We start from the raw sequence: 18281 nt of genomic DNA, 5'->3' as shown, positions 1-18281 counted from the left end.
CTTCATGAATGACTGGGGGATATTTATGTTTGTGCTGAGAAAAGGGAGGGAGTGGGCAGGTTGGAGTGGGGACCTTCATTGAAAGCAGTGCAGTCAGCTACTTTGTAGATGTGGTTTTTCATTATACTTGTAACAATGTTCTTGTGTCCATAATTGACTGAAATGTCAAGCTCCAGGAATGCAAGGTGTTTATCAGGTGACCAGAAGTAGACCTTGTTGATTATGAAATGGAAGAATAATGTGAAGGTAGTTGGGGTAAAATGACAAACAAATAAGATTTTACTGGTGAATTTCCATGCTTAATATGTACATTAACCTCTTTTTAAGTTGCATGTTAATCTGGTATAACGTATTGTCTCTGGTTTATGCTTTGAGTAAAAAGGCAAAAAAAAAAAAAAAGACTTGAGTTACAATTGTTACTCTGTTACGTACTATTACATATACCTTTTCTTTTAGAAAGGGTTAATTATAATTACTATTCACACCTCTGTGTTGTCAGTGTTTTTATTCTGGTTTATTCTCTAAACGTGCAGATTCAGTGTCGGAAGACTGGGATCCACATGGTAATTGAAAAGGTATGGCAGCTGCAGTATACAAATGACAAAAAGATTGTCCTGATCTTCTCTAGAAACTTTTCTGGCACTGGTCAATTTATAGAGAGCTCGCTCTCTTTTATTTCTGAATGTTAGAATTGGAAATGAGCCTGACAAATTATGATTAGTTTGCATAGTTGATTTCTTTTAAAATCTGAGAAAAGTTCAGTCATTTAAAATGAATATTATTAAAGTGAACATTCATGAGCATAGTTGATAGTAAACAGAAGAAAAAAGGGAAAAAGGGAGAGAGGAGTCAGCCCCAGTCACATGCTGACTTGAATATTGTGTTTCTCCCCTCCACTGGAATGTAAACCGCAGGATGGCAATTATATCTCTCTGTGCTGAACACAGTGCCTGGTATGTAACAGGTGTTCAATTTATACGCGTTGACGAATGAATGAATGGATTACTAATGTTTTTGTTGTTTTTTTCTACATCTTTTGCTCTCATAGGTAGGTGTTTTTTTGACCTATGTGATTGCAGCATACTGCCTCGTTTAATTCTTAACACTTACCTCAATTCTCATTTAATTCTGCCTAATTTCTAAAGGGTTTCTAGGTGACTATGTTTTTCTCATTCAGTCTTTTAGTAGAAATAGTACTTATTTCCTTAAAAATGGCTTAAAAGCATCATGCAGTGGCAGATATGTAGAAATTTTATGTATTTGAAATCTGTGTGGACCTACATCAAGGAATGTAAGTAACATACCAGAGTTTGTTGTCAGCATCTGCAGACATTGAAATAGTAAATGGTACACCAGCTTTTTTGGAAAAACAGCTTTGTCTTATTCATCTTTTATGCTCATTCTTCCTTCATTTTTTGATATCTGGAATATCCCCTTTTTGCTGGCAAATAACTTGTCCCATGAAGTTGATGAGATTTTCACAACATTAGAATAACCTCTAACAGTCCTTTTGAATGTGTTCCTTATGATTGATTACCACCCTTTTGGGATTCCATGAGTTGGGATGCCTAGGTGACCCATTATTCTCATCATTACATACTTTGCATTCTAGCAAATTGTTCCATACCAAAATTGATGTTTACCTAAAAAATCTTTTTGAAACAGTTCCAATACATCTAGATCCCCAAATTATATTCTACTGTATCTCCTATATTATTACAAATAACATTGCGATGGACATCTACTTAATGTGTTTTTTCATATTTAAAATTACTTCTTTTGGCTATAATCTCAGGTGAAACTACTAGATTAAATGGTAGGATGGGATTTGAGGGTGCCTATTTCAAATTTTCACTAATATATGAAACAACCCTTTCCAATTTAACAGAGGGATAAGCATATTGTTATATTTTGCACTTATTTAGTTAGTAAGACTATTTTTCTTTGCTGTTTTAATTTCCTCCGAATTGTTCTTTTGCTTTATTCATTTATCATAATCTTGGTGTTCTTGTGAATAAATTAAATTCTTAAAATAGTAAATATAAGTACCGTGTGCTAAAGAATTTCGCCAATGGAGCTCTGTTTAAATAGTGAATATATTATCTCTTGTCATGTTTTTGCAGATGTGTGTGCAAAACACATCCTAGTATGCCACTTAAATTTTTATAATTATCTTTTCAGCATATAGAGTGGTATGTTTTTTGAGACAGAGTCCCACTCTATCACCCAAGCTGGCATGCAGTGGTGTGATCTTGGCTGGGTTCAAGCAGTTCTCCTGCCTCAGCCTCCCGAGTAGCTGGGATTACAGGCATGTGTCACCATGCCTGGCTAATTTTTGTATTTTTGGTAGAGACAGGGTTTTGCCATGTTGGCCAGGCTGGTCTCGAACTCCTGATCTCAAGTCATCTGCTCGTTTCAGCTTCCCAAAGTGCTGGGATTATGGTTGTGAGCCACCACTCCTGGCCTAAAGTGTTTGTTAATGTAAAAAAATTACAGCCAGGTGTGGTGACTCACGCCTGTAATCCCAGCACTTTTGGAGGCTGAGGTGGGTAGATCACTTGAGGTCAAGAGTTCGAGACTAGCCTGTCCAACATGGTGAAGCCCTGTCTCTACTAAAAATAGAAAAAAATTAGCTGGGTGTGGTGGTGCACGCCAGTAATTCTAGCTACTCGGGAGGCTGAGGCATGAGAATCGCTTGAACCTAGGAGGCGGAGGTTGCAGTGAGCCAAGATCACACCAGTGCACTCCAGCCTGGGTAACAGAGTGCGACTCTGTCTCAAAAAAAAAAAAAAAAAAACCTTACTGTGCACCAAGGTGGCTCACACCTGTAATCCCAGCACTTTGGGAGGTCGAGGCGGGTGGATCACCTGAGGTCAGGAGTTCAAGACCAGCCTGAGCAATGTGATGAAACCCTGTCTCTACTAAAAATACAAAAATTAGCTGGGCATAGTGGCACATGCCTGTAATCCCAGCTGCTCAGGAGGCTGAGGCAGGAGCACTGCTTGAGCCTGGGAGGTGGAGGTTGCAGTGAGCCGAGATTGTGCCACTGCACTCCAGCCTGAGCGACAGAGCGAGACTCCATCTCAAAAAAAAAAAAAAAAAAAAAAAAATCACATAAGATATGCATGACTCCTTTGAGTGAAAATCAGAAAAGAGATATAACAAGCCAAATTGAGATAATTAAAATTATCAATTTTCCCAACATTCTAAGAAAACCATTATCAACACTTTGGGACATATAACGGTGTTTCAGTTAGCAATGGATGACCTACATGGTGGTGGTCCTGTATGATTGTAATGGAGCTTAAAAATTCCTATCACTTAGTGATGTTGTAACTGTTGTAACGTTGTGGCACCGTTTGTTTTTAAAATAAATTTAGTATAGCCTAAGTGTAGGGTGTTTATAAAGTCTACAGTACTGCACAGTAATGTTCTAGGCCTTTACTTTCACTCACCACTGACTCACCCAGAGCAACTTCCAGTCCTGCAAGCTCCAGTCACATTAAGTGCCTTATACAGATGTACCATTTTTTAATCTTTTGAAGAAATTTTGTATAAATTTATGGGGTACAAGTACAATTTTGTTAACATCTATAGATGGCATAGTGGTGAAGTCAGAGCTTTTAGTGTATCCATCACCCAAGTAAAATATGTTGTTGCTGTGTTCAGTTATGTTTAGGTACACAAATACATAACCATTGTGTTAGAATGTCTACAGTGTTCAGTAGAGTAACCGGCTATACAGGCTTGTAGCCTAGGAACGATAGGCTGTACCATGTAGCTATACCATCTAGGTTTGCATACATACACTCTCTGATCACACAATGATGAAATCACCTACAATGCATTTCTTAGAACACATCCCCATCATTATGCAATGAATGACTATATATTTCTTAGTTTGTTTTGAATATAGAATTCCAAAAAGCTGTTTATTTTTCCACCATATACTGTAAACATCATTCACATATAAAACATTTTAATGGATATATTGCGTTTGCTGTTTGGACATGACATAATTTATTTAACCAGTCTAATGTTGATGTGCCTTGTTGTTCCTTATTTCTTACCATTGCGGTAATTTTACTGTAGTTAACATTTGGATTTATTTTTCGTAGAATGAATTCTCACAAGTCCAATTGCTGTGTCAAAGTGTATGGCCTTTTAAAAGGCTTTGGTGGCCTACTGCCTAATTGTCTTGCCAAAAGATTCCCCACATCCTGGTCAATTCTTCAGCCATATACATGGCCATCTCTATATTAAGACATTTTATATTAAGATTTGTAAACCTGTTTACTGTTACAGGCCACCACCACTCTGGGCATTTTCAGGTCATGTTACATGTTCACCAGTCCTTCCAGCAGTGGGCAGTGCAAAGCTTCCCTCCACCCACAAGGTTTCTGTGATCTTTAGCCTTTATTGTGCAATTTACTTGTTAATCCGCTTATAATGTATTCAGCCTATGCTGATCATTGACTCCTTTTGGGAAGGATAGAAGGGAAAAGACATATACAGTCTCCCAGCTGACCTTTTTTTAATGTTGGGGAAGAATAATGAACAACTTTTATTATCTAACATAGACGGCCAGTCTTCTGCTTCTAGGATGCTCTCCCACCAATGTGTCCATCTACACTGTCAACTCTAAATGCCAGTCCTGTATAGGAAGTCCTGTGTTCATTCTTTCAGAAAAGTCACCCAGTGTCCATCCATTTATGTTCATCATATTAAAAACAGTTGAGTTATATGATAAAACATGCTACCATTAAATATTTTAACAGATTTCAATAATATGAGGAAATTATTAATGGTTGTGACATGTTAAACAGGACAAAAAAAATGCAAACTTTGACATCTATCATCTCAATTATGCGAGAACAAAAAACATAGAAAAAAGGGAAGTAGCTTGGGAAGCTGAGGCAGGAGGATTGCTTGAGCCCAGGAACTCAAGATCAGCCTGGGCAACATGGCAAAACCCTGTCTCTACAAAATATTTTTTAAAACTAGCCAGACATGTGGCATGAACCTTAGAGTCCCAGCTACTCAGGAGGCTAAAGTGGGAGCATCAGTTGAGCCCGGGAGTTAAAGGCTGCGGTGAGCTGTGTTTGCAGTCCAGCGTAGGTGTCAAGAGTGCGACTGTGTCTTTAAAAAAAAAAGAAGAAGAAGGAAAGAAATGTATTATAACATTAGGAGTTGTAGGCAGCAACATTAAGGTCAATATTTTTCTGATTATGCTTTTGTGTGTGACAAATATTCTATATTGAGTGCATTATACCAATAATCAGAAAATACTGCTGAATCATTTTGTTCTTAAAGAATCATAGGGATGGAGGCTTGGAAAGGAATACAAAAGTTGTAAATAAGGAAATGGGATGCAGCTCTCAGTTTAAAACTGAGATCAAGATGATTGGTAAGTGGAATACTATGCAGCCATAAAAAGGAACAAAATAATATCCTTTGTGGCAACATGCATGCAGCTGGAGGTGGTTATCCTAAGCGAATTAACATAGAAAACCAAATACCACATGTTCTGACATAAGTGGGAGCTAGACATTGGGTACTTATGGACATAAAGATGGCAGCAATATTGGGGACTACTAGGGGGAGGGGTAAGGGAAAGGGGGCCAAAGGTTGAAAAACTATTGGGTGCTATGCTCAGTACCTTGGTGATGGGATCAGTCATGCCCCAGACCTCAGCTTCATGCAATACACTCGGGTGACAACCTGCACATACACCTGCTGAAGCTAAAATAAAAGTTGAAATTAACAACAACAACAAAAGATGATTGGCAAAAATTCGCTGATGCAATGCCATTTGCAACCTCCAGTGCAAGTTTGATTTTGACAAAGTTCTTACCAAATATTGCAGATGTAGAGATTACCCTTTTAGCTTATGCCTTGATAATATGTGTTTTGCTTTAGATGGTTTGGTGGTTGGTTGGTTTGTGGGATAGGTTCTTTTTGGCTGTGTAGTAATGACATCAAATGCCCACAGAGAATTAGTTGTAAATGGTAATGGCTTTTTTAATGGTATAACTGCTGTACTCAAAATACTCTTCAACTAACCTGATACGGTGTCTTAAAAGTTTAGTACTTCTAATAAGATCTAACATTTGGTTGCATTCGTTATAAATACAAAAGATTTAAAAACACCCAAAGGGGCTGGGCGTGGTGGCTCACACCTGTAATGTCAGCACTTTGGGAGGCCCAGGCAGGAGGAGAGCCTGAGCCCAAGAGTTTGAGACCAGCCTGGGCAACATAGTGAGACCCCATCTCTACCAAAAAAAAAAAAAAAAATTAGGCATGGTGGCATGTGCCTGTTGTCTCAGCTACTTGGGAGGCTGAGGTGGGAAGATCACTTGATCTTGGGAGGTTGAGGCTACAGTGAGCCCTGACTGCAACATGCAACACTGCATTCCAGCCCAGGGAACCATGAGACTATCTCAAATTAAAAAAAAAAAAAAAAAAAAAAACTCCAAATGTAAAGTGAATAGTTCAGATCAGGTGTACTGGAGGCTATGTGAAAAGAGACAGTGATAGCAAGAGTCAACAGTCCTTATAGACTAAAATGAGGTAGTAGTAGTAGTAGGCATTGGGGAACCACTGAAGGTTTGGCAGCTGGGGAGTAACATTTTTGTTTTATTTTGTTTTGAGACAGGATCTTGCTCTGTTTCCCAGGCTGGAGTGCAGTGGCATGATCATGGCTCATTGCATCCTTGACCCTCTGGGCTCAAGTGATCCTCAAACCTCAGCCTCCCAAATAGCTGGGACTACAGGCACATATCACCATGCCTGGCTAATTTTTTTTTTTTTTTTCTTAGAGATGTGGTCTTGCTATGTTGCCCAAGATGGTCTCAAACTCTTGAACTCAAATGATTCTGTCACCTGGGCCTCCCAAAGTGCTAGGATTATAGGTGTGAGTCACTGTGCCTGTCCTGGTAATAACAGTTTTAAGACCAGCCTCTTAAAATGAAAGTTATTGTGGCAACTTTTAAAATATGGGTTGAAAAGAGAGGAAACCGGGGATAACATCATAAATAGATTATTATAGTATCCCTGGTGAAAGAAAAAATGAAGGCCTGAAGGCAGCGAAGGCAAAGACAAACTTGATATCTAATGGAATATGGGTAAGTAACCGTATAAGTTATCAGCCAAAATGGAACACATTTAAGAGTCAAAGAAGGCATTATTAATAATTACTCCAGCATATCAAAATACCACATTATACCCCATAAATATATACAATTTGTCAACTAAAAATAATTTTTTTTTTTAATTCATGAAAAAGGGGAATAAGAAGAAAAACATTCCTCCAGAACTAGTCTGGGCAGAAGAGTTGTGGTAACTAGATATGAGGAGAAAGAGGAAGGAGGCACAGAGTAGTTGGAGCTTGCTGCCTGGAAGAATGACTGTATGATAAGACAAAGAGGCGGGATGATGTGAAATAATTCACATTGTTAATTATGAAGTGTGTTTTGAATCAGCTCAACGTTATCCATAAATGACACTCAGAAAGATACTGTGTTCAGATAGGGGACAATGTGTTTTTGCAGTGATAGCAGTGGAAGGGAATGGTCAGCTTAAGGGGCAGTTGGTAATTGTGTCATCATCAAATGAATTAGTAGCAAGACTTGACCAGCATTCATGAATAATGAAGCTTTTCTTGCTGACAGACTGCTGATGTTTACATTGAGCCATTATAATAGGCAATTTTATGTCATTAATGACCTTTATATCAAAAATAACTCATGTGAATGAATGAATGAATGTAGTGAACATTAAGTACTGCTAATAGAAAAAAAAAAAGGCAAGGCTTCTTTAATCTACAAAATTGGCAGAATGATCATCAGTATTTCTGCCTGTTCTTTACCTCAGTTACACACATCTTTATTTATTATTTATTTATTTATTTATTTTATTTTATTTTATTTTTACAGACAAGGTCTGACTATGTCACCCAGGCTGGACTTGAACTCCTCAGTACAAGTGATCCTCCTGCCTGAGCCTCCTCAATAGCTGGGACTACAGGCTTGCACCACCATGCCCTGCTCTAGTTACACAAATCTTAATATGATGCTGTTAATTCAATGAAGAAACTAAACTAGTTCTATGATCCAAGCACATGGTTGTGACTCAATTCATGTTGTTTTAATCCTGAAATGATATTGTAAAGGAAGAGCTTTGCCTTAAAGTTTTTGTTTCTCATCTTTTACATTTGAGGTAAGAAGGCAAGTGGCAGGGAAGAATGATTAGCAATAAACCTTTTTAAAAGTTATTCAGAAGCCGTAGACAATTGGTTGAGTCAAACTGACCTATAATGACTATTCCCAGGAATTTCCTAATTCTCATTCCTTTGGAAGGAATTGTAACTGCCTTATGCCACGTACAGAATGCTGCTATTTCAAGTTTATTACAAAGATGTGCCTACAGATAAGAATCAAACTGGAGAACTTTAAAAATGTTTTAACTTTACCTGATCTTTTTCTCAGAAAGCTAACTGTAAGTAGGATATGGTGCCAAGAAAAATCATCAGCCTGATACCATGAAAAAGACACCCTATTAATATGCCCACAACATTATCAGCAAGCTAAGTAACATCCCTGGACCTTAGTTTCATTGTATTTTTAACTAAAATATATATCAGAGCCCTTAACACAAGCCCGATATATTTTGGAACCTCAATAAATAGTGATTTTACTGATTGTCTTTTTAACAATTTCTAAAATATTGAATACTGGTTATTATAATTAAATGTATTCTGAACATCTCTTTCTGTCTCATGCCTCGATCTAGTCTGTTCCTTTCAGCTAGAATGCCTTTTCCTTCCTTTTCTCACATAGCAATCTTTGACATATCCTTGAAGACTGAGCTCTCCCATCACCCTGGGAGGTCTGGCCTGGTCCGGAAGACCATTCAGCACATCTTTCTCTGTTGCCTAGTGTGGGATTTTTGTCTGTTTTCAGCAGGTTGTTGCAGACTACAAGCCTCTGGAGGGCAGTGACTCGATTCCATTCAGCTCCATATCCCGACTACCAGCATGGCATGCATTGGGGGTGTCCATGAATACATATACAGAACAGAAACTTTCAGGGTTTGGCCAATTTTACTTTTCCTTATCATGTATTATCATAAAGTGATGCAAGTACTATATGTCTGGATTTGTCTTATTACTACATCTATTTGTTAGTAAAAGGAGATTACATGGTACCTTAGTGGTTTCTTTGCATTTAAATATTTTTGAAATTATTTGGTTCTTGGCTGGGAACTGAGTTCAGTATATCTGCTAAAATATTTCCCATTCGTTGCCACCTCTACAATAGTGCCATAATTTCCAAGTTGATTTTACATGTATCATCTTTATTCTCACAATCCTGAGAGGTATGTAGAGCAAGAATTAAGCTCTACATTTAACAAAAGAGAAAACACACAGAGATTGATAGGCTCTAGGTTATATAGCTAACTGGTAACAAATCAATTTTTATTAAAATTAATTTAAAAAATTTAACTGTTTTTAAGTTTATCTTAAATGATGAACATTGCTTGTGTTTTTCTTGCATGTAGTTTCTATTTTAGGAGAAACAATTTGCCTAGGGGTAGTTTTGAAACCAAGTAAAAGTAATTGCACTGTGAAGGTCTTCTACCTTAAACTAGCTGTCAAATTTAAACTCAACAGTTTAATAATTAAATTTAAACTTTACATTTGTTTAATTTAGTAATGTTTCTTCACATTAATCAATTTTTTCAAATTAGGAAAGTAGCAAATGACAAAAAATGGAAGAACATTTATTAAAGATAGAAAAATAAAATGTTTAATGGTCTTGTACATATAAATGGTGTTAATGTTTTGGCTTCATTTTAATAAAGCTTTTATTAAATAGTGTGGGAGAGAGTGGTGGTTATTTTATAAAGAAAAGGTAAAATATTTTCTCAAATTACAGAATTACTTATTTTCATACGTGGTGAGAGCCAAATTAAAATTATTTATAGTTTAATGGACTACTTTGCTACTATTTGCCAGATGAGAACTTCACTTGAATAAAAGATGTGACGTAAATTTGCACAACATTTTTCATGGTGAATGTGGTTCTCAAAAATTTTATTTCTAAGTTGGAATAAAAATCTAAGAAATATAAATATGTATAATATAAATTGATTTCTTAATACTTTCTGCTCTGACTTAATATCAAAATTAATAATAATTAATATGCTCTTTGAATCCTAGAAAAAAAGCTAAGAGTTTAAGTATTAGCAATGTGCTAAAATTTAAATGACCTTAAAAAGGGATTCAGGTATTTCATGCTAAATTTTCCTTTGATTTTAAGTTGCCAACTGATAGAGTACAAAAGTGATAACTTTCTGAATATTGTTGCTGTAAACAAGCGTATATTCAGTTCCTGCTGTGCAAAAAGAAGCCAAATGTAATGATTGTGGTCTTATTCAGCGACAAAGTGCTGATGATATTATTTCCACAGACAGTACAATTCTGCAGCTGGCTCTGTCAGTCTAGGAAGAGAGCTCACTAAATAAAGACCATGAAGTAATTTGCAATTCAGGGGCAGCATTTTAAAGGAAATGAGCTGAAAGTCTACTCATTAAAGTCAAAGGAAACCTTGTGCTTTTTTTTCTTTTCAATATATTTGTTTCTTAGCCCATATTGGGAATTCAGAAAAAGGTGACACTGTTAAAAATTTTACTTTTTGGAAAAGTTCCTTTGGAGATAGATCTTTTGGGGTAAAAAAATTATTTGGGTGTCTGGAATTTAAACCTACGTTGCTCGTTTCATTTCAGACATATAAGAAATGTACTTCAGAGGCATTTGTTAGTCGTCTGTTTCCTCACAGTGTAAGACTGTTACGCATATAAATGCATGAGCCCCCATGGGCTGAAAGCAGTCCTACCCTCCTTCTTGGCTAAATGGAAATGCAAGTGAACTATACAGCATTCGATGGACCAATCAACAGGGCAAAAATCAGTAAGTGCATGTCCAGTTTTCTGAGGACAATATTTTAGCTACAAATGATTCTTTTGATGCTGTATGTATCTCCTCACCCCATCACCCTTAGGGAATCCAAAATTGTGTCATTTGGCTTCTTATGTATAATAGCAAAATTTTATTTATAGCAAAATAAAAGTAGACATTTGAGTAGCTACTCTGACTTAGAATCAGCTAGAGGTCAGGGATGTAGAGAATGAAACCATGTATGTTGCCAGTTTGCTTAATCTGGTGGGGCAGATTTATGAACAAATAGCTTATGTGGTGTTAGAAATATATCACAGGTAAGTATTTCTGCTTCTAGTAATGAAATTCCTGACGTACATACTTTTGGAATAGCCTAAAGACCTGTAAGAAATAAGTCAGTGCCAGGGCATCTCCACTTTTTATTAGATGTCAGTAGCAAGCTTGGTTCTTCTATTGGGGTAGGTTTGTTTTCTTTTTTTCTTATTTGTGCCTACTACTCTTTCACCTCTATATTGTGGGGCATTCCTTATAACATGCCCCCACTTGTTGCTACCCCAAGTCACTCAGGGTTTTACCAAACTTCCCTCTCCATCCTTGACCTTTCAGTGTCTGTTTAGACCCTAGTAACCTACAGATTCGTGCTGCCTCTGTGATTATTCAGATGATGTCTGAAAGGTAATGTGTATGTCAGACAGTGAATTCATATTCCCTACCCTCCACCTCCTGCCTGCTTCTTTCCCATTTCTCAAATTTCGGTAGCACCGATCTTGGCCCTGCAAAGTAGCAACACCCTTAAATGGAGTGTTCACATATGACTGAGATCATGTGGTAGTCCTCTTTATGTGCCTGGCTTATTTCACTTAGCGTAGTGTCCTCCAGGTTCATCTATGTTGTCACAAATGACAGCATTTCCTTCTTTTTTAAGGCTGAATAGTAGGGAATCCCATCTTTCACAGTGTCTCCTGAAACACCTCTCTCAGCACACAGTGGATGCTCTTCCTCCCTGCCCGCGTGGGGTATTGCTGTACTTCAGTGGACTCCTCAGGTCTTCTCCATATTCCTTTCCCCATCCCCAGCAGACAACCTTGCTTCATAATTTAAAAGATGATAAAGGCTATGAGGTGTGAACTCCTGGACTTCTCTACCATTTTATCTCCCTTTGCTCATTTTCTGGGAGTTTCCTCTAGTCACTGAGGCTGATTCAAGACTCCTTCCATAACTATACTCTTAGTTCCATTTCCCTTTGCATTCATGCCTTGTTTTTTTCCTTCTATAACAGTTTATGGAACACCTACTATATGCATGCCACTGTGCTGATGCTGGGAATGTAGTCATGATAATTAAGATGGTCAAAGTTGAGCTTCCATTCTGATAAGGAGAATCTTTTTTATTGGTTTTTCAATCCCTTTCCCTCAAGTTGTCTATGTGATCTAAGACATTTCCAACTTTTCCCCTGTATAAAGGAAATAAAATCCTAAATTCTTTTAACTTTATACCACCTTCTTGATACTACCTGATTCTTCCCTTCCCTTTTCAAGCAAGCTCCTTGAGAAAACATTATAATGTTTCTGAAACTTGAGTTCATGCAAACTGTTTTTAAAGAACCTTGTTCCATATCTTGTAACCTATACAAAAATTAACTAAAAATGGAATATAGACCTAACAGTAAAACTTGAAACTATAAAAGTTCTTAAGATAACACAGAAGAAAATCTTTGTGACTTTGGGTTGGGCAAAGATTTGTTAGCTATATAACCAAAATTTGAGCCATAAAACAAAATAAAACTTCATAAAAATTAAGTACAGTAGTCTCCTCTTATCTGTAGTTCACTATCTGTGATTTCATTACCCGCAGTGAATACCATGGTCCAAAATTGTTACATACAGTAAGATGTTTGAGATAGAGACCACATTCACACAACTTTTAAGAGCATTTTATAATTGCTCTGATTTATTATTGTTAATCTCTTACTATGCCTAACTTGTAAATTAAACTTGATCATAGGTATTATATATAGGAAAAAAACAGCGTGTGTAAGGTTCAGTACTATTCCAGGTATCTGCTGGACATCTTGAAATGTATTCCTCCTGGATGAGGGGGAACTAATTTACTTCTGCTCTTTGAAAGATGTGGATAAGAAAATCAAAAGATAAGCCACACATTGGAACAAATAATATTTGCAAATCACATATCTTATAAAGAACTTATATCCAAAAATCACAAGAAAATAAACTCAGTTAAAAAAAATAGGACAATGTGCTGTGTCTCACGCCTGTAATCCCAACACTTTGGGAGGATGAGGTGGGCAGATTGCTTGAGTCCAGGAGTTTGAGACCAGCCTGGGCAACATGGCAAAACCCTGTCTCTACAAAAAAAAAGAAAAAATCAGCCAGGTCTGGTGGCATGTACCTGTGGTCCCAGCTACTCAGGAGGCTAAGATGGGAAGACTGCTTGAGCCCAGGAAGGGGAGGTTGCAGTGCGCCGAGATCGTGCCACCATACTCCAACCTGGGTGACAGAGCGAGACCCTGTCTCAAAAGAAAGAAAAAAAAAAGGCAAAAGATCTGAACAGACATTTCAACAAAGTAGATATACAGAGGACAAACAAGCACATGAGAAGATGCTCAACAGCATTAGTTATTAGGGAAATAATAAGTAGCTTCTCAAAAAGTTCAACCTATGCCTATTGTATGACCCAGCCATTTCATTACTAGGTATTTACCCAAGTGAAAAAGCCCGTTCAAAGACTCGTACACAAATGTTCATAGGAGCTTTATAATAGTCCACAACTGAAAAAAACTCAAATGTCCCTTAGCACATGCAAGTACAAACAAATCGTGTTATGTCCCTACAATGGAATACTACTATGCCGTAAGAAGGAACAAACTATTGATACACAAGACACATGAATATCAAAATTATTGTGCTGAATGTAAGCCAGACAAAAAAGATTGCATACTGAATAATCCCATTTATATGAAATTCTAGAAAATGCCAAGTAATCTATAGTCATAGAAAGCAGATTAGTGGGAATGGGAGACCAGGGAAATATGGGAACTGGGATTACAAACGGGCGTGAGGAAACAGTCTGGAATGATGGATATATTCATTATTTTTATAGTGATGATGGCTTCATGAGTGTTTACGTACATCAAAACTTACCACCAAATTGTATCCTTAAATATGTGCAATTTATTATATGTCAGTTATACCTCAACAAAGATTTTTTTGTTTTTTAGAAGGCTACATAATGTTCAAGTCCATTAATGTGACATTCTTATGAAGGCAAAACTACAGAGACAGAAAACATATCACTGGTTGCCAGGAGCCAGGGTGATAAGCAGGGTTAACCACAAAGAAGCATGGGGAACATTTTTGGGATGATGAAATTGTTTGACATTTTAATTATAGCGGTGGCCACATGACTATACATGTTTGTCAAAATTCACAGAACGGTACACTAGAGGGTACATTTTACTATAAATTATACTGTAATTTTGAAAATGGAAAAATTAATCAAATAATTCTATGCATACCTGAGTTTTTTTACTAAATTTCCACATCCGAGTACACTGAATAGTGCACTGTTACCTGCAAGGGTTATGTTCCAAGATCCCCAGTGGACGCCTGAAACCATGGATAGTACTGAACACATATATATTATGTTTCTCCTGTACAGACATACCTATGATGAAATTTAATTTATAAATTAAGCACAGGAAGAAATTAATAAAAAAATAGAACAATTATAACAATTTATTACGATGCAAGTTCGTGAATGTGGTATCTCTTTCAATGCCTTATTGTATGTAATAGTTTTGGACTTCAGTTGTCTGTGGGTCAGCAAAACCACAGATAAGGGAGGACTATATAAAGTCAAGTATATTTTTATTTATAAATCAGATTTATTACTGATACATTTAAATGAAAATACATTTACAAATTAAATATTAAATACCACAAATTTAATGCCATTCAAAGAAGCAACATTTATTTAATAAGATGGACAATGTTATTTTGCTGGATGTAAAACATTTGTGGGTACAGCTGCTTCCCCAGGACCACCTTTCTGGCCACCCCTCAATACCTGGCACCAAGTGTAGTTCTCTCAAGGTCTCTCTCCCCTCCTGGATGGTCTTTCCCTTCTCCTGGATCCCCGCTGCTGTCCCCTGCAAAGGTTTGCTGTCTGCTGTGTCTCAGCTGCATGCATCTGTCTCCATTTTCTGCTCCACACAGGTCTCCTGTTAGATACATAGGAAAGGTAGCTTCTGCTTCTAAAAATGGAAAAGAAAGGAAAAAGGAAGCACCATATAGGTCTGACCTCAGAATACAAAGTCTGAAAAACAAATGGGGAAGGTTGCACACTTGCTGACACAATCCTTTCTCTACTGCTAAGAATATCTGCATTTCTGCCACAGTACCCAAGGACCCCTTCTATTATCTTAGCCTTGAAGGTGCCAGCTTGAGAGGGCAGAGTCGGGAAGAGTCCCACCCTGCCAAGCCTATGGTCCCCTTCTAGGCTCTGAACTGCTTGAAGACAGGTCCAGTCTCATGAATCTTTGTATCCTCAGTGCCTTGCCGTACCTGGCATGTGTCAGCTAATCAATGAATTAATAAATTAGTAAATGAATGCATCAAATTCATTCCACTGTGATGACTTGAATAAATATTCAATGATTAAATCGGTGCAACCAAAACTAAATTAATTGCTGCCCCAATTAATTTATCAGTAGGTGTGGCAGTGGCCTCTGGTTCATACACCAATTCTCAGTAACACCCAATTGATGTTTGTCTTTTCTAGATGTTCTGTTATCTGGAAGAGGCTCTGAGGACCAATGTTTCTCTCCAGGTTATCTTACAAAAAATGCTCCAGCAGTTCATGTGCTTTAAAAATAAAACATCTAGACTCTGTGATCTTGTGCACGTTGGTAAATTTGTCTGAGACTCAATTTCTTCAGCAGTAAGATGGGGATACCAGTAGGAACAACCTCACAGAGTTGATGTGAGAGTTAAATGAGTCAATGAATGCAAAGTGTTTGGCGCGGTGCATGGCACCAAGTGACGGTAAATGTTGATGACAACGACTCCTCCCCCTCCTCCTCCTCGCACCAAATGACAATAAATGTTGATGATTCCTCCCCCTCCCCCTCCCCCTTCCTCTCCTCCTTCCCCTTCTCCTTCTCCTCCTCCTTCTTTCTTCTTCCCATTATCACCACCACCACAGCCTTTGCAATTTTTTGTTTTCTATTTCCCACTAAGATTCTAGTATATCCTTGCCTAGTTGGAGGAAGTGTTCTGAACTCTGACTCATCTCTTCCTTGCTTAGAATTCAAAGAATTCTGTTATAATTTCACCTGGAATCTCCATGGGTGACTATTGCTTTTTATTGAAATAGAATAAATTCGAGTGACCTACCAGCTCCTGGGCACACAGAGAACTGTGCTTTAGAGAAAACAACAATATCAACCTTAAGAGGAAAAATGGCACTAAATTAGAATGTGGTTTTGGTTATACAATTTCTGCAAAATTGAATCTTGAGTCTCTAGTCATCAAGGTGAAAAGTGGCTTTCCAAAAAGGAGAGGGAGTAGGTGGTGGTGCTGTGAGGAGATAATAATGACCTTGCCCTTGGGCCCATCTCTGCAGGGGAGGTGGTGTAGGCTGGCGGTGATGGGTCCAGGGTTTCAGCTGGATGCGGTTTTTAATCTTTTCTTGATCTTGTTGTATAATTTGGAGCAAATTAGTCTGCCACCTCTCTTAGCTTCTCTTTTCTGCTTCACGACATCTACTTCATATGAGGATTAAATGAGGTCATACAAATGTGGGAGAAAGAAAATTCTCTTTAAAAACCTAATTTCAGATGATTTCATGTTAAAGGGACTCAACCAAGGAACTACTTGAAGACAGGTACAGTCTCATGAATCTTTGTATCCTGAGAATGATGATTTCAAGCTTCAGCCAAGGAAAATGTATACTGCTTTGGAGCCATGTACTTCTGGAAGGCAAAGCCCCAGCTGCATCTGGATGCGAGAGGTCAAGAGAAAGAGGGCAGTAACCCTAACTGGCTCTGAGTAGGAAGGAGGGAGACTTTTACATTTTCTCTTCGAAACTCAAGAAAAGGAGTTGGGACCCTGGAGCTGGAGGAAAAGAAGAGAGGAGGAAATGCCCAAAGTGATCTTTACCAACAGGCACTGATGTGAAGGCTGTTTTCTCTTTCACACTCTGTTTTTTTTTTTTTACCTTTTCCATAGTCCTCAGTGAAGCTTTACTACTTCCTTAGACTTGTATTAGCACAGCCTAGACTTTTATGAACACGGGAAGGTCACATTCAGAGCAAGCCGAACAGAGAATCAAGTACAGAGTTTAGAGCGGAGATCAGGAGCAAGGATGAGAGATCACCGGGAAAATGTAAGTTCCTCTCTGGAGCTCCTTGGAAACAGTAGAGAGAGAGCTGAGCTTCTCCTAGTTATTAATTTATTTATATTTTCTTGTCTTTGTTTTCATTTGAGCCCAGAGAACTGGAAGACTGGGGACAGGTGAAACATACTTCCCCACTGAGCACTTCTGCTGATACCACCTTAGTACAAGTTATCAACACCTCAAGCTTGAATGACTGCGATTGCCTTTTAACTAGTCCCTTAAATCTTTTCATTTTTTTATTTTTTATTTTTTATACTTTAGGTTCTGGGGTACATGTGCAGAACGTGCAGGTTTGTTACATAGGTATACATGTGCCATGGTGGTTTGTTGCACCTATCAACCCGTCACCTACATGAGGTATTTTTCCTAATGCTATCCCTCCCCTAGTCCCCTACTCCCTGACAGGACCTGGTGTGTGATGTCGCCCTCCCTGTGTCCATGTGTTCTCACTGTTCAGCCCCCACTTATGAGTGAGAACAGGCAGTGTTTGGTTTTCTGTTCTTGTGTTAGTTTGCTGAGAATGATGGTTTCAAGCTTCATCCATGTCCCTGCAAAGGACATGAACTCATCCTTTTTTATGGCTGCATAGTATTCCATGGTGTATATGTGCCACATTTTCTTAATCCAGTCTATCATTGATGGACATTTGGGTTGGTTCCAAGTCTTTGGTATTGTGAATAGTGCTGCAATAAACATATGTGTGCATGTGTCTTTATAGTAGAATGATTTATAATCCTTTGGGTATATACCCAGTAATGGGATTGCTGGGTCAAATGGTATTTCTAGTTCTAGATCCTTGAGGAATCGCCACACTGTCTTCCACAATGGTTGAACTATTTTACTCTCCCACCAACAGTGTAAAAGCATTCCTATCTCTCCACATCCTCTCCAGCATCTGTTGTTTCCT

The 18281-nt window shown here is 37.9% G+C and overlaps 1 long non-coding RNA gene across 3 annotated transcripts; it reads left to right on the top strand.

Annotated features, from left to right (window-relative positions):
- Positions 1-6827: 6827 nt before the first annotated feature.
- Positions 6828-17689, top strand: LOC111546117. Of its 3 annotated transcripts, XR_002732649.1 has the most exons (4): positions 6828-9088; positions 10786-10969; positions 16832-17362; positions 17464-17689. It is a non-coding gene; the product is annotated as an uncharacterized LOC111546117 (long non-coding RNA). The 3 variants fall into 3 exon arrangements; XR_002732648.1 differs by having other exon boundaries at positions 16832-17689; XR_002732650.1 differs by lacking the exons at positions 16832-17362; positions 17464-17689 and adding an exon at positions 15758-16773.
- The last annotated feature ends 592 nt before the right edge of the window (positions 17690-18281 follow it).

Source organism: Piliocolobus tephrosceles, chromosome 11 (genome assembly GCF_002776525.5).
Source record: "Piliocolobus tephrosceles isolate RC106 chromosome 11, ASM277652v3, whole genome shotgun sequence".
In the NCBI taxonomy this organism is placed as follows: domain Eukaryota; kingdom Metazoa; phylum Chordata; class Mammalia; order Primates; family Cercopithecidae; genus Piliocolobus; species Piliocolobus tephrosceles.
This window is presented reverse-complemented; position numbering and strand designations above follow the sequence as displayed.